Source organism: Pyrus communis, chromosome 13, assembly GCF_041283825.1.
Source record: "Pyrus communis isolate YQ-2024b chromosome 13, ASM4128382v1, whole genome shotgun sequence".
Taxonomy (NCBI): Eukaryota; Viridiplantae; Streptophyta; class Magnoliopsida; order Rosales; family Rosaceae; genus Pyrus; species Pyrus communis.
In genome coordinates, this window is record NC_142577.1 from 2,905,041 (window position 1) to 2,921,392 (window position 16,352).

Consider the following 16,352-nt stretch of genomic DNA (forward strand, 5'->3'; position numbering starts at 1 on the left):
ACGATCCACCATCAAACTTGTTTGTATATGCTTCGAGATCGCATATGCCAAAAATCGCAAAAACCAAACATTCACAGATCAAGTAATGAGACAAAACTTTTCAACAAAAAATCACGATTTAATGGTTATTTTAACTCCGATTTTGATGATTATTTACAGGTACACTCCTTGACCCTATATGAATACAATGAATGAATTCGATCTTCAATTTAAAATGTTTACACTAGTTGATACCACAAAATCTTATGTCATGATGATCGATGAAAATTGAGGATTTTGTAAAAGGAATAATATGCAAGCTTTGAGTTCCATTGGCAAAGTTTTAACTTTTGAAAAAGGCTTCACAACCTTGAAAACAAAAACTGTTTCATTTTGCATATCCTTGCACATTTAATATTTTGTAATAGACTAGTAGTGTATGGATGTTTGTTTATTAGGCTTTTATTTTCAAGTGTAGATGTAGTACTTAAATGACAAATGTGTTTTAATGTTTTGAAGTAATATTTATGTGGCAATGTGTGGTATGTGAAAATTTAAGAAAAAAATACATTTTTCTTAACGCGTCATAGCGGGTCATAACAGGTCAGGTCACTTTACCCGTTGGGTAAAGTGACCCGACTTGTTAAGGACCCGTTAAGATAATGGGTGTGGCATGACATGACCCGTTAAGATAACAGGTGTTACACGAACACGACAGACACAACTCGTTTGCCAGGCCTAACTGGCACCTAACTTGGATCAAAGGCAAGCGAATGGTGTGGATGTGAACATACACGTGAAGCACTGGCCTTGGCCCTAGGCGAAGTACTAACACCAGGGTTCACAAGATGAGTATGTTCAAATATGTATGAATGTCATGATAGTTATATCCTAACCATATAGCAACATTTATCACATTTAATATCACAATAAGGATACTTGGCAATATAAGTGTAATAATGGAGTAAATACGTATTTATGGAAACCATAACTATGTATAGATATCAAAACAAGCTGCCCACTCACAAATACGTAGTCAAAACAAAGCCTTCGAGCCTTTCTTGATCCAGTCCGTTCTAGGGATACGTTTCCTATATATGTGAAATTACTAATTAACTTAGTTTAATAACACATAAATGGAAACATAAATAAAACCTCCATAAACCTCCATAGTTTGCTCAAACCTAGGGTTTAAATACATGAAATCGATCTACTCAACATCACGGACCTACACAAATTGACAAAAAGCAAATCGGAGGCTGGACGCCCCCTCACACGCTGGCTAAGGCATGGCCATATGCACTACCAAGCGTAGGCAGACCCCTGACGTCTGTCAGGAATATTCCTTCAGTTTGACGGAATATTCTATTAAATAAATAACAGAGTTTAACGATGTTACCTGACACCTCTAGAATATTTCATCAACTTTGATGGAATATTCCGTCGTCTTCTCCAATGGTCCTCTTCGGTTGCCACTGTTTGAACTCGCTGGAATCTAGAAATTTTCGCCGGTTTCTAGGCAAAATTTCAAAGCTTCATAACTTGCTCATTTCTCAACCAGTTTTCAAGAAATTTATGTGGAAATGAAGCTTTTGAGGAGTAGAACAAATCTATACCTTTTGGAAGTCCAAAAACGAACGGGAAGTGGCCTGAAAATGCCTCGAAAGGTTCAGCCAAAAACTCAACTTCTTGAAACTGGGTTGTTTCACGTCAAAGCTTCCTCAAACTTGTCCTAGGAGCCTCAGGGAGCTGCACGAAAGCTTCCCCGACCTTCAAAACCCCGTGACTTAGCCTCGAACTCGTTGAACCAAAACTCACCAGGTCGGACCTTCCGAGTTGGTGAGTTAAAACTCAACTAAATCGCAATCTGGTTACATGGTTATGTTCGTGGAGTTAAAGGGAGTTCAATGGTGTAGGTTGCAGGTCACGTTTGAGTGTTTTGAAAAGGGAGTTGCAGAGAGAAGAATTGTTCTTGGGTTAGAGAGAGAGAGAAGGAGAAGAGAGAGAGTTGTGGTTTCTGATTGGTTGTGGGTGAAATGAAAGTGAAAACTGATTGGTGCCAAAAATGTGGTATGGTGCTTAATTGGTTGAGAGGGAAAGAAGGAAAAGAAAATTTGATTTGCTGGTGATGGGGGAACACGAATCCACCAATCAAGGAATGGATGGACGGATTTTGAATTTCAGATTTTGTACAATTTTTAATATACAAAATCTAATTTCTTACAGTGTTTCCAACACTGTTAATTTGTATGTGGGTGTACAAAAATACTCGTCGTTAACGTACTTGAATGAAGCGTAACTCTTTCATTACAGATCTGATTCGAGTCTAACATGCGCTCACACGTTCATAGTGACGAGTACTAATTTAGTACGAAACCAGGAAAATGAAACTGAAAGCCGAAAACCACGTCCACATCAGATTCCACATTTATCCAAAAAGGGTAAAATTGTCAACTCACCTCAACGAAAAGAAATCACAGTGAAAAGTAGGGACGGGTCGTCACACAAGATAAGTCCACACAAAACTCATCTCCTAACGTCCCACCATAGACTTATCGTCAAAAGTGATCCCTTATGTAATTCTTACATTATATCATATTTTTCTTAAAACTACAACAATGATTTGATTCTCCTTCCTGAAGATATATAGGCAATCATTTTCCGATTCAATCACACCTCCTTATTAATCATCTATATTTCCCTCCATAAAAGATTTATGAAATTTGTTGGTTTTATGTTCAAAATCTATTTTTTTCCTCTTTGTTTTTTTGATAATGCTGAAGATATCTCACTCACTTGAGCAGAGCATAAACTTTGAAAACTTAACACGATTACAAGTCTAAAAAATCAAACACCGTTAGAAGAGTTTTTCTTAGCCCATCCAGTATTATACGGTTAGCAGCATGGGATACTTGAACCGTAATAAACCTGGTTACGATTGGCAGGTTAGGCACGGACACATGGCGCCTTGACCCAGAAGTCCAATGCACTATTTGTCCTTCGAAAAGTTTATACAACTAGCAAAGTTGTGGGTTATAACATTCAAACCCAGGCTCTACGCCATGCAAGGGAATAGTCAAAAGGGCGATCCAAAAATCATCCGAAAGTGCTCTAAACTTCAACCCCGAGTACGACTACTTCGATCCCTAAGAAGAAGTTTTATTCCAATGGAGCTCCAATATGTGGAACAGCTTTGACCAAGCCAATCAAGGTAGTCCAATCGAAAATACTCAGGTCTCATACACAGGTCTGGCAAAAGGATTCAAAAGTGTTTTTGACCAACATGTCAACGACCAAGTCCTCAAAGAACTCTTGTTTAAGATTCACTGGGGACAAACACACAATTCGGGCTAAGGGAAAAATCCTCCCTTGACAACATGTTGTAAGTATTGAAGTTCCTGGTCAAAGAGCTAGGACAAGATAAAAGAGAGTGTTTTATTTTTCATTAAATTATTTCAGGTACAAGTCCAAATTTTCCTATCCTTAGTCCGATAAAGGCGTTTTGACAAGTACAGAGCAAACGAGTAAGTTTGGGACGTAATGTTTTTCCGAACAAACATTGCCAAGGAGGGCTTTTAAGCTCTACCCCGGACCCACAAACTTACTTGTTTTTCTGCTCTGTTATTTGTCTTCTTCAAAAGTTCGTTTACTTTGGAAGGATTTATCGAATTACGATTTTTTTAAGGATAAAGAATGCAAAGAAGAGAAATCCGGTGAAGTTTCATGCAAGTACATGTTTATCATCAAAGTCCCATGAAAGGGCACGAAAAAGTACAACTGGTTGGGAGATAATCCCTCACCCCTAGCACAAAAATTTCCTATAAAGACTATGAAGCAAACTTGCAAACTGTGCCCACACAATATGTATAATCATTACAATCTTTATGGCACAACAATCAAGATCACACATCAGAATCTGAAACATTTCCATTGCATTCCATGTCGAATAACCAAATAAAAAAAAGAAGACTAAATGGTACATATTCTAGCTTACTTAGGAAGTCATGGTCTTTGGATAACTATCCATCCTTAAAGGAAATAGGTTGTCTTTCAAATGCATAGTTAAGGGCAATTGAGGGACCATGATTTTCCAAAGACAGACTAAGGCTGATCCAGATACTATTACCTTAGAAGTTCGGTCATGGACTCAGCAACTTCGAGCATAGTTGTATTGGACGGAATAGCAATGCCACCATCACCTTGTTCCAGGGCAATAAGTAAGTGTGAAGTGACTCTGGTGGATGACCATGCTTGTTCTGCAAGACACGAGATCTAATTCGGATATGGACACAATTAAATCCTCATAAGTCGAGTTCCTACAGTCTAGGAATTATTGCGTGTCACAAGTAATCACACTCTTAAAATGACGCAATATCTAGTCCTAGATATCCTCTAAGATTCTTCTATTTTAGTACAAGGATTTTGTCATAAAAAGGTCTCTCTCTTGATTAGTATAAATACACCCATCTAGGGTTCATCTCAAGTAACGTATCCTTAGCATACTTATTCTCTTGTCCATTACTTGAGTAAAAATGTTTACTAACTTGACCATCGAAGAACTTGATCATCGGAGAGCCTTTAACTAGCGCACACCCCTCCAATCTTTGACTTGCTCATAGTTGTTTCTTGTTTTGTAGGTTACTTGAATATGTGCCTTCACCATCAGCGGTGGCATGCATATTTGGTTCCAACAATGGATTCATTTGTCTTCCTTGTGAGAAAAGCTTATTCAGGATTTGCATAGAGGAGGTTTAAGTGGTCACTGATGAGTAGATTTTATATTATATATTTAACCCTATTCTTAGTGACACACCCCAACCTCAATCGAGGCATGCTGGCTGTCACGTGAAGGTGATGTAACCATGTGTGTTGTGCGGAAGTGGTAATGATATGAAAATGCGAATAAATAAAAATCACTAGTTATCTTACCTTAGACTAGCCTATAAGTACGAGTGAAAGTGATTAGAGTAAAGACACACACAACCAAAGCATAGGTATCGAAGTGCAGTCCAAAAGACTAAGTAATAATTATATAGATCATAAAAGAAACCCTACACTGGTGGATGTCTGTTAGACCACCGGGAAGTCCTCATGAGCCACTGACACATACTTCTATCTAGAACCTGGGGGGGCGTAAAACAGAAAGTGTAAGTGGGCAAAAAAAAAAAACTTTCGAAACCATTTATCTTTTTAAATGTAATAGCCCCTCACTGTAAAACCCATATAAGTTTCCCAGAAAATAATATTGTCAACATATATGAAAACTATACTCGAAAATAACAAAATCATGTGTATGCAATGACAATTATCTCAACCATGAATAAGTAAGCCAGGTGAATTACACTAATATAAAATGACATATCAGCCGGAGTCACCTAACATGACCTGTACGGCTGAATCAATAACTCAACAATCAAATCAAATCTTGCACATGAGTCGAAACCACATATGTGGTCTATACAACAAGCTAAGTATAAATAAGTACGCTTAAGTGCTATAATCACGTGAAGGCTGTGAGAAGTATCGCAAGTCACCTATAAGTTGGTACCACCTAATGTGGTTTGTACGATAGGCTAGCACCTGCCTTAGATCCAAGGTGAGCGTATGGTGCGGGAGGTAAACGATCACGTGAAGGCTAGGCCCTACCCTCGGGCAGAGCACTAACACCGAGGTGCAGGATATAAATCACTGAAAGCAACTCATCATAATCATACACACTACCATCACAACCATCGCTATATACTCACTTAAAGCTTACCTGAGCATCCACAGCGCTGAGCAGTAATATGCACAGCTATAATAAAGCATATTCTAATATGTAATGCAACCATTTAAACAATTTCTGGGAAACATAAGGCGCATATATATATATATATATAACTCAAAAGCCCACTCATTAGTATGTAGCCGGGTCGTAACCCCCAAGTCTTGCCTGGCTATGCTCGTCCTCTGGAAACGTCTCACCTATTTGTGAAACAACTATTTTAATGTTATTTTTAAGCACATAACCATCATTATGAAATAATTTCTCATACGTTGCTCAATCGGGGCTTTTGAATATACTATCGTAGCCTGCTCAACACCCCAGCATCCCTGTATTTTTAGAATAATTTACCAACGTCCAACGCGCCGGCCACGCGCGAGCACGGGCCTGGCACAAGAATGGATTCCCTAACGACGTTAGGGAATATTCCGTTCAATATCAGCATATACCATCTAAAAACTAATGGTGTTACCTTACACCATTAGTATATTCCATCAAAGTTGACGGAATATTCCTTGTCTTCTCCGATGGTTCGCTGGATTCTGTCGTTGGCCATCGTTGTACTTGCCGATTTCTAGAAAAATTTTAAACTTGAATATCTTCACCATTTTTCAACCAAATTTCATAAAATTTATATGAAATTGAAGCCCTGGACAAGTAGAACATGATCTTACCACTTTGAAGGCCTAACACCGACTAAAACGGTCAAAAAATAGCTCAACACAACCGGCCAAACCTGAAACTCAACAGACCCAAGTGTTTCAACGTTCTAACCACTCCAAAACTAGCATAGGATCCTAGTAGAAACATTGAGGACCCTTTTCGAGCTTTAAAATACTGTGAAAGATCCACGATCACGTTGGAGTAACAGGGTACCCTGTAGGAGCTCGCGAGTTCTCGAGTTCCCGACGTCCTTTCTTTGAACAATTGGTATGATTAGGTTCGTAGGCTTGCAAGGAATCCAAAGGTGGTCCTTAAAAGTTTGATCGGTGGTGTTTGAAGGTTGAAGGTTCAGTTGTAAAGACAAAAAGAATTTTCAAGAAAAAGAGAGAGAAGGGAAGAAGGTTGCACGTGTGTGTATGTGTGTCCAACGGAATTAGGCATTTTAAATTGTTCTAAGTCCTAATTGGGCTACATGGCCAAGCTCATGCAATTTGGGTCCAACCCAATTTCCTCTCTTCCTTACTAATATTTCCACTATGAATCCAACTAGGCCACTAATTCACGTCGACACCCTCGAAACCTCAAATATCAATAATTTTTTGAAAATGGGGCAATAATTTAAACCATATACATACACTCATGACACATCCCGACCCGGATTGTCCACTAGGACTTCGAATCGAGTTGTGTTGGCCGACACCTGGAAGGTGACAAAGCCATAAAGTATAGTGATGTGGAATATGTGAATAAATTTAAACCTAAATGTGCCTAAATACGAGTGTGCGTTGTGAGAGGAAATGAACCCATTTCACACGTGACATCAAAGCATAAGTAAAGTATAGTAGAGTGGATGGAAAATCATACCATCAAAGGTAATCTCCAATACCAAGATTTGCCACGAATCATCATCGATACGAAAACTCTACTACTAGAACCTGGAGGGATAAAAAAAAAAAAAAAAACAAGAGTGAGTGGGCCTGAATATAACGCTTTAATAAAGACCTTCTAAACGTTATAATCCCTCGCTGTAATACCTGTATAGGTTTCAGGAAATCATATTACGTATAAGTATGAAATCAAATGTAAATCAACGGTAAATCCAGGAATATTCCAAATCACTACATATCGGTAACAGTATATAAAAAAAATTAGGTGCTCATCAATCTATGATAACACATGAGTCGGAGTTGTCTAACGCAACCTGTACAACTCATAAATCAATCTATGATAACACATGAGTCAGAGTTGTCTAATGTAACCTGTACGACTCATAGGCAACCTGTACGACAGTGTCAGAGTTGCCTATTATTGCAACTTGTACGACAATGTCGAAGTTGTCTATTATTGCAACATTTATTGCAACCTGTACAACAATGTCGAAGTTGTCTATTATTGCAACTTGTACAATAGTGTCAGAGTTGCCTATTATTGCAACCTGTACAACAATGTCGAAGTTGCCTATTATTATTGCAACTTGTACGACAATGTTGGAGTTGCCTATTATTGCAACCTGTACGACAGTGTCGGAGTTGCCTATAACATAAATATAGTCAAGTCATAACTCAATCATTTCAAATAACACCCTAAACTCACCTGAACTTACCTGCGCGTCCCGCGTTCACCTTAGCACTTCCAAGCATTCACAATAATTATATGCAGGTAATATGCATATGGATATGCCATGATGCAATCTAAAACTCAACCATATCATAGTATTTTAAAATATATATTAACATGGCATAAAATGCATAAATCAATTTAAAAGCATTTGTCAAACTATCAATCATATATATATACTATAAAAAGGAACAAACCGACTCACTTGAGGTCCGCACCATAACTCCTTAGCACGAATATCGAGACGTCACAAACGATCATCACCTAGAACAAATATTCAATCACGTCTTAGAACTTTTATTAATAAAACATGTAACGTACATAAAACACATCCCAAGGACGTTCTAGAATGATTTGAGATCCGTTGACCAAAAGTCAACCGTTAGTCAAAGATCAACAGTAGGCTCCACAACCCTACGTAACTCGATTCGGAAGATCCGTACCTCAGATTTCCAATCCGTAACTTCCAAAGATACAAATTATGCTTCTAGAACAACATCCTAAAGTTTCGGAACGATCCAACGGTCGGATCTCTACCAATCGCTAAAATTAAGTGGTGGCCGATGTTTTATTTTACGCACTTACAAATCTGATTTGGAAACATCCATACGTTGGATTCCCGATCTATAAGTTCCTATGGTCCTCAAATATTATGTACTATAAGATACTAAGGTTTGGTGTCAATCCAACGGTCAGATCATCAATTCATGCAAGGACCCCGTGACAACCAACTAGGTGGTCAACTACGAAACTACATTAAAACATCATAATTTCACTAAAAAAATGTCATATATAGAATTGGAGCATCCAAATTAGCCAATGATGGTCAGGTGGGGTCTCGGCCCACCTGCCGCCGCACGCGGTGGTTGGCCGCCACGTTCGCCGGAAAAATTTCACTATTTCTAAAAATTCTCAAATTTCATAGTAATGAAGATCTCAAATAGAGGAACAACTTTCATACCACCCATGAAGTCCAAAAATGGACGGAAGATGGTCAATTTTGCCCACAAAGCCAGCGGGTGCCTAAAGCTTCCCTGCGTCGATTCATCGTCTACGGTGGTCCAATGGGGTCAAGGTTGGTTGAGATTTTCTCCTGGGATGATGGGCTACAAAGCCCAAATGGTGGCATCGGCCATCACTTTGCCGATTCACCGAAAAATTGAAAAGAGTGGCCGGAGCACTGTTGATTTTCGTAAACTTTTGTGGCCTCAAACTGCCACATACCGTGGTTAATCAAGGTGGTTCTTGGGTGGGTTTTGTAGAGGGGAATGAGAGCTTCAAGATGGTGGTGGTGGTGTCGAAAAACTCCACCGGAGTTGGCCAGAATTTACCTTGGAAAATGGGAGTTCGAACTGGGTTGTCTTGTGTGCACGAGTTGAAAGGGACGGGGATGAGGTTCTTCTCTCTCCTTCATGATTGGCTGATCCCTCTCCCTAATTTCTAATTGGTCCTCCTTCTAACATATCTAATTGGTCACTTAAACAAAATAGTTGATTGGTCCCCTTATTCTTGCTTAAAATCTGATTGGTTTCTTTCCCACAAGGTGGGAGTTCAATTTATTTATAGCTAAACTTTAAATAACCAATTTCAAACGTCTGTAACTATTCCGTTATAATCCGGACTTGCAAACGGCTTTCATCTATGCGTTCGTGGCAATGATTACTATGCAAATACTCCAAAAGAAAATAATGGCCAACGGAAGTCAAAATCCTTGCCTCTAGGGCATTTTCGTCAATTCACGCTTTTAAAATTTATAAAACTTAGAATTAGGGACAGGTTGTCACAATCTACCCACCTTAAAAAAATTTTGTCGCTGAAATTTAAAATCACTTGCTACGCATTAAAATACTTAAGATAGAAAGAAGATGTATAAAGAAGAAATCAAGTTAGAGCGCCTGCATAAAAAAGAATGCCATTGTGTCACGATCAGAGTGCAATGATTCCTCTTTCATGCCTCCAAACTCAAACTTTCCTTCTCCTTCAGTATAATACTATAATACAATACTTTTATAAAGTAGAAAGTCAAAATAGGTATATAATAACATATGCCAAACTACGTGTATATTAGTGTAAGATTTAAAATAATTGCATTGAAATCCAAACTAAACATAAAAAAATAAAAAATAAATAAAAAAAAAATTCACCTACGCACTCATTGCGTCACATACTCTAGAGATAAGCATGTAACATCTTTGGGTCGAGCCCAAACAATGAATAATTAATTAAATAAGTAAATACAAATGCTAACATAAAATGACTTACTTGTCTACTTGCTTAACGAACCCAACAAATAAGTTATTGATATTACGGTCTGCAACCTGCAATACCGACAACTCACTGTTGTCTCGATAAGTAAGTAACAAATTTCCGAGGGTGCAATATTTTGCTCACACACTACCCTCATGGGTAGCATCAACAATAATCATAATTTCTATATTGTAACCTCGATCATTCAAATACATGTTCGCAATACTCATCCGTCAAACATGTTTCATGCGTAAAATCTTTATACCAAGACTCAAACAATACTATAGCCAAACCAAAAATGTAACCGCAGTTACACATAACTCTAACCAAGGTAAGTGTCTACCATGACTGGCTAATCTGTAAAATATTCAAAAGCAATATGTCCTTCAATATCCGGATAGTTCATTCAGACTAACCATTAGTCTGAGGATGAAATGTGATACGTGACAAAGCTTAACGCATACGGCCTTTAAGAAGGCTTCCCAAGACTTGGAAATGAAACATGTGTCATTGTGAGATATAGTAAAGAATACACAACACATAACCCAACAATGCAGTTCATAACACCATAGTGAGCAGGTTCGTATTGAATTTTCCCTCAAGTTTAGCAAAACTACACTAATAAAAACAATCAAGAATTTGAAAGTCAAACAAGTCAAACAAGTCCAACAAATCTAGAATACAAGGAAATTGAAATTAATGTATGACATCTCGCTACAATGGTAGCTTCTGAAACATTCAATCACCAACGGTTAAGATTCATTTAGCAGAGTATTTGTTGAGTGATTGAGAATTTAATGTTCATGACTAACTGTCAATGTCCTAGCAACTCCTCTAGATGATTTGCTTGTTTCAAAAAATAATACAAAGTGTAGTAGGGTAGACATGGACCCCAAAATTGACTAGAATACCTTTCAACACAAAGAGATGAATATGGAATCCCCATTAGAATAGATGCTAGTCTAAACACTCGAGAAATCTGATAATCTCATGAATGAGGAATTTTACCAAGTGGTCAAAAATGTAGTCCTCTGCACCAATGAAAAGAAAATGGGTTATCTTGTCAAGTTGATTTGTAGACATTGAAACATCATCATCATCATCTCCACATGTACAAGATACCTCATACCGAAAGTGCATGATGATATTTCCCAACTCCCTTCATATACAAGAAGTGATTATGACTATTCAAACCATTTCTTGATATCTCGCAAGTAACATCAAAACAATACCTGTGAACTCTAACTGAGGCGGGATAGGACAGGGAGAAAGTGTTCAAGTATACATATGTCTTTTTCTGCATTAAATAGTAATTACATTTGCACAATCGGGATAATACACGATAGTGCAATCATAGAAGTTGATTTAGTTATTCCCTCATCACTATTAGAAATTTTGGCTTAACTCAAATGAAGTTGTTTAAGAAATCTAAGGTTGGTAAAGGTTCTAGACACGTTCTCACCGAGAAGTGTCATCCAATATTTTAAATGAATATAATAACACTTGACTCTAGTCATGAATAGGATGGTTCATTTCGAATGGTTTTAACCGTTGGAAAATATAAAAGATTCTCCATCATGCTGACTCAACACAGCTGAAACATCCAAAGAACACGTCATCATGGGTTTCCAAATTATCAATGTCATCAAAAGGTGTAAAGAAAAGGTAAGGTGAGACAACAGTTCATTTGTCTAAAACTTTATTCATAATTAACATCCCAAACCAAACTAATTTTCCTTGGTTGACAAGACCAAAGTTTGTCTCGAATTTCACAACACTTTGTCAGAATTCCAACTTCCTTCTGCTACTACCTTTTTGGAGAAAAGAAAAGAATGTCATTTATGAAATCACATCTCCTAGGAGAAGTACGAATTTACACAAAGGTAATATTTGAGAAATTTGATGTGAAGCCAACTATTGATAATTGGAGAATTTAATCTCGTTACTAGAATAGGTGAGATAGTCGTCTACAAGACTTTTGAATTCGTCAACTACACAAGGAAACTCGATTTACAAAGGTTGGTCAATTAGACCATCAATTCAAAGTAGAGGATAGCGGTTTTTAATCGTCATCCGAAGAAGTTGTTAAATTCTAGGTACAATCCTGAAGCTCAGTTTTTCACCTTCGCAGATAAGTTTGAGATTTCTAAGATAAAGTGTTTAATAACTAAGTTCTTTCAATGAAGTATGACATGTTTGAAAAGTCATAAGGAAAATAAATATAGGAGTTGTTCGATAAGAAATAGGGAGAATAAATGTAGTGTTAACGAGGCAAATCAATGGTATATTCTACTTCTCACATTCGGTAGCATCCCAAGTAAAATTTTGAGAAATGACACCTAAGGTATACATCCTCAAAACATACTATACTGCTAACCAACTTTACGACATGAACTAAAAAGGTCTTCACAGCTTTCTCGACACTCAAATCACCCTAATAGTGAGACATCAACTCATATTTCGATTCTACTATCTACCTATGAAAGTGATCAAGAGGTGGCTAGTTGAAGAAGGTTTGATTACCTAAATAGGTAATATGGTTGACATAACCATGGGTTTACTGTCTTTAAACAGAGTTTGCCCCTAACTTTCCGAGATTTAGTTTCTTAGGCTCTAGCAGTAACTTTTAGTCAGCCTTCTGGTAAAGATCTGGTATTAGGAACTGGTGCCATAATTCTAGGGAATATACTTACGACTTTGGGGATTTCTACTGACCGTAGATACAACAATTCTTACTCCCTTGCCAATGCTCATCAAAATGACAAGTATAGCACTAAAGTAATGTGGGAAATTTGTATTGGTTGGAGTGTTGTAAAGAAAATAAAATTTTCTAGTAATCTACTTTTAGAACAGACTTAAACAGAAGTCGATCTTCCTCTTGAAGATCCAGACTGATCACTAGTGTGTTTGGAAAAATTTGTGCTATCGGGGACCTAAAGTGATTATCCGAAAATGTTCATTCGTCGAATGCTACCCTGTAGCACCACATTGTCACTCCAGACATCTCTGGAAATTTTGGCGAAAATTAAAACTTCGTAAGGATTCTAATAAGTGGAACATTAACAGGTACTACCAAGGAATCAAGACTATCGATGGCTTCCTAACTCGAAAAGTTTGGAAGAAATGACCAGATAGTAGTGGAATTGGTAGGAAATTCTCCCCCCGAGATACACAACTATCAATATAGTAGCCCTACTTCAAGGCTATCAACTTATCTCAAATCTACATCCTTCCTTGCCTTATAGTTTAGAGGCATTTGCCAAAATGATCTTCTAAAATGTTGACAAGTCGACAAAACTGCCCAAAACTTAGGAAAAACTAACACATTTTTCATATTTGACAAGGTGGCAAGATTCGGTAATTAGGTTCAAGAATCAAGAATGCTTACATCACGCGTGTGATGAACACAATACTGCCCAGCTTATACTCTGATACCAAACTGACACATTCCAACCTAGATTGTCCATTAGGACTTTGAATCGAGTTGTGATGGCCAACACCTGGAAGGTGACGAAGTCATAAAGTATAGTGATGTGGAATATGTGAATAAATTTAAACCTAAAAGTGCCTACATACGAAAGTGCGCTGTGAGCGGAAATGAACACATTTCACACATGACGTCAAAGCATAAGTAAAGTACAGTAGAGTGGATGGAAAATCATACCATCGAAGGTAATCTCCAATACCAAAGAGAGGAACAACTTTTATATCGGCCACGAAGTCCAAAAGTGGACAGAAGATGGTCAATTTTGCCCACAAAGTCGACGAGTGCCTAAAGCTTCCCTACATCGATTCGTCATCTACGGTGGTCCAACGGTGTCAAGGTTGGTCAGGATTTTCTCCTGGGATGATGGGCTACAAAGCCCAAGTAGTGGCATCGGCCATCGCTTTGCTGATTTGCCTAAAATTTGAAAAGAGTGGCCAGAGCACTGTGGATTTCGTAAACTTTTGTGGTCTCAAACCGCCACATACCGTGGTTAATCAAGGTGGTTCTTGGGTGGGTTTTGTAGAGGGGAATGAGAGCTTCAAGATGGTGATGGTGGTGGCGTCGAAAAACTCCACAAGATGGTGATGATGTTCTTCTCTTTCTTCCGGATTGCCTGATCCCTCTCTCTAATTTCTGATTGGTCCTCCTTCTAGCATATCTAATCGGTCACTTAAACAAATAGTTGATTGGCCCCCTTATTCTTGCTTAAAATCTGATTGGTTTCTTTCCCACAAGGTGGGAGTTCAATTTATTTATAGCTAAACTTTAAAAAACCAATTTCAAACGTCCGTAACTATACCGTTATAATCCTGACTTGCAATCGGCTTTAGCCTATGCGTTCGTAACAATGATTACGACGCAAATACTCCAAAAGAATGACTCATACATCTCTCTAAAAAATGGCCAATGGAAGTCAAAATCCTTGCCTCTAAGGCATTTTCGTCAATTCACTCTTTTAAAATTTATAAAACGTAAAATTAGGGACAGGTTGTCACAATTCACATCACAACACTCATGAGGGTAAAATCGTCATTTCCAAGCATTCAAGGATAAAATATATTTTAATTTGGGATGGGTCGTCACACTTAGTATATTTTGGATATTATTTTGGAAGAATTTTGATACTTTGAATTGTATTTTCAATATAGGACTTTAGACTTCCTCTGGAGCAAAACATGGTCAAATGGACAAATTTTAGAGTAATTTCAGTTGGAGGACGTTCGTGAGTCACTTGGCTTGATCGTGTGATAATTTGGAATTTTTCTACCTAGCAGTGATTTTCTAGCAAAAAAATAAAGGAGCGATGTGCAGTGCTGAAATAGTGACATATTGGACTTGAATTGCATTTTTGGAGTCCAAGATGACCTTTGATGGGTTCGTGGCCTTCTAGAGATGTGTTCAGAACATCCTGATCTTTAAAACAACCTATCCTGGGCCGGATTTGGAGAAAATTTGAGGCTAAAACGTGGCTGGACAAGTACTTGACAGATTCTCCTAGCTTAATTAGGATTTTATTTTCTAAGATATTTTATTATTATTCTTAGTTTCCTAGTTGGAATAAAGGACATGGTTTTTAGGGATTGTGCGTTGGTTTTAGGGGGATTTAAAAAGGTTTGGCCAGCCCTAGTTTTCTCTACACTTTCTTTTATGAAACTTTGGAGACAGAGCGAATTGCTAGGGTTCTTGAAGATTTTCTATTTTAAGGTGTTTTCAATCCTTTTCTTAATCATATTTTCTATGATTTTAATTATGATTATGCATAACTAATGCGTTTTGCTAGGGCAAAGCCTTTAGCCTCAGCATGAATATGTAATTTTTATTTAATTGCTTATGATTGATTGCATGCATACTTTGAATTATTGATCACCGTGATTAAAATTATCTAATTGTCTTAATGCCTGATCACCATTAGGATCTTTAGAAAAGTGATTTGATGCAGTTTTGGTCGGAATGTTCCTTGAAATTGACACTTGCTTCTTATGATTAATAATTGTAATTTCACTTAAGATGAACACCACGTGTTAAGGGTTGCATGGTTTTTCAAAGGGTTTTCATAAAGCATAATGAGTCTTTCATGTTCATATTTGATCCGAACGTCCGGACGGGTTGTGTCACATCCTGGCCCGGGCCCCTACCACATCCCGGGCTCGACTCCACCATAGCACAATATTGTCCGCTTTGGACCCCTACCACACCCTCACGATTTTGTTTCTGGGAACTCACACGAGAACTTCTCAATGGGTCACCCATCATGGGATTGCTCTCGCGTGAACTCACTTAACTTCGAAGTTCCTACGGAATCCGAAGCCAATGAGCTTCCAAAAGGCCTCGTGCTATGTAGAGATGAGAATATACATATAAGGCTTACAGGATCCACTCCCATGGGCAATGTGGGATGTCACTGGTTGCATGTTAGATATACATTCTATGTTGGAGGTTCCAAGTAGAATATAAATTAGGAAAACCTAACCTTCAAAATTCATAGGATTGCTAGGTGATGGTGGAACCCTAGTGCTTTTATAAATTGGTATTTAAAACTCTTTTCTTTTATCATATTTGTTTTTTTTTTATTTAAAATTCGTTTTTAATATTACC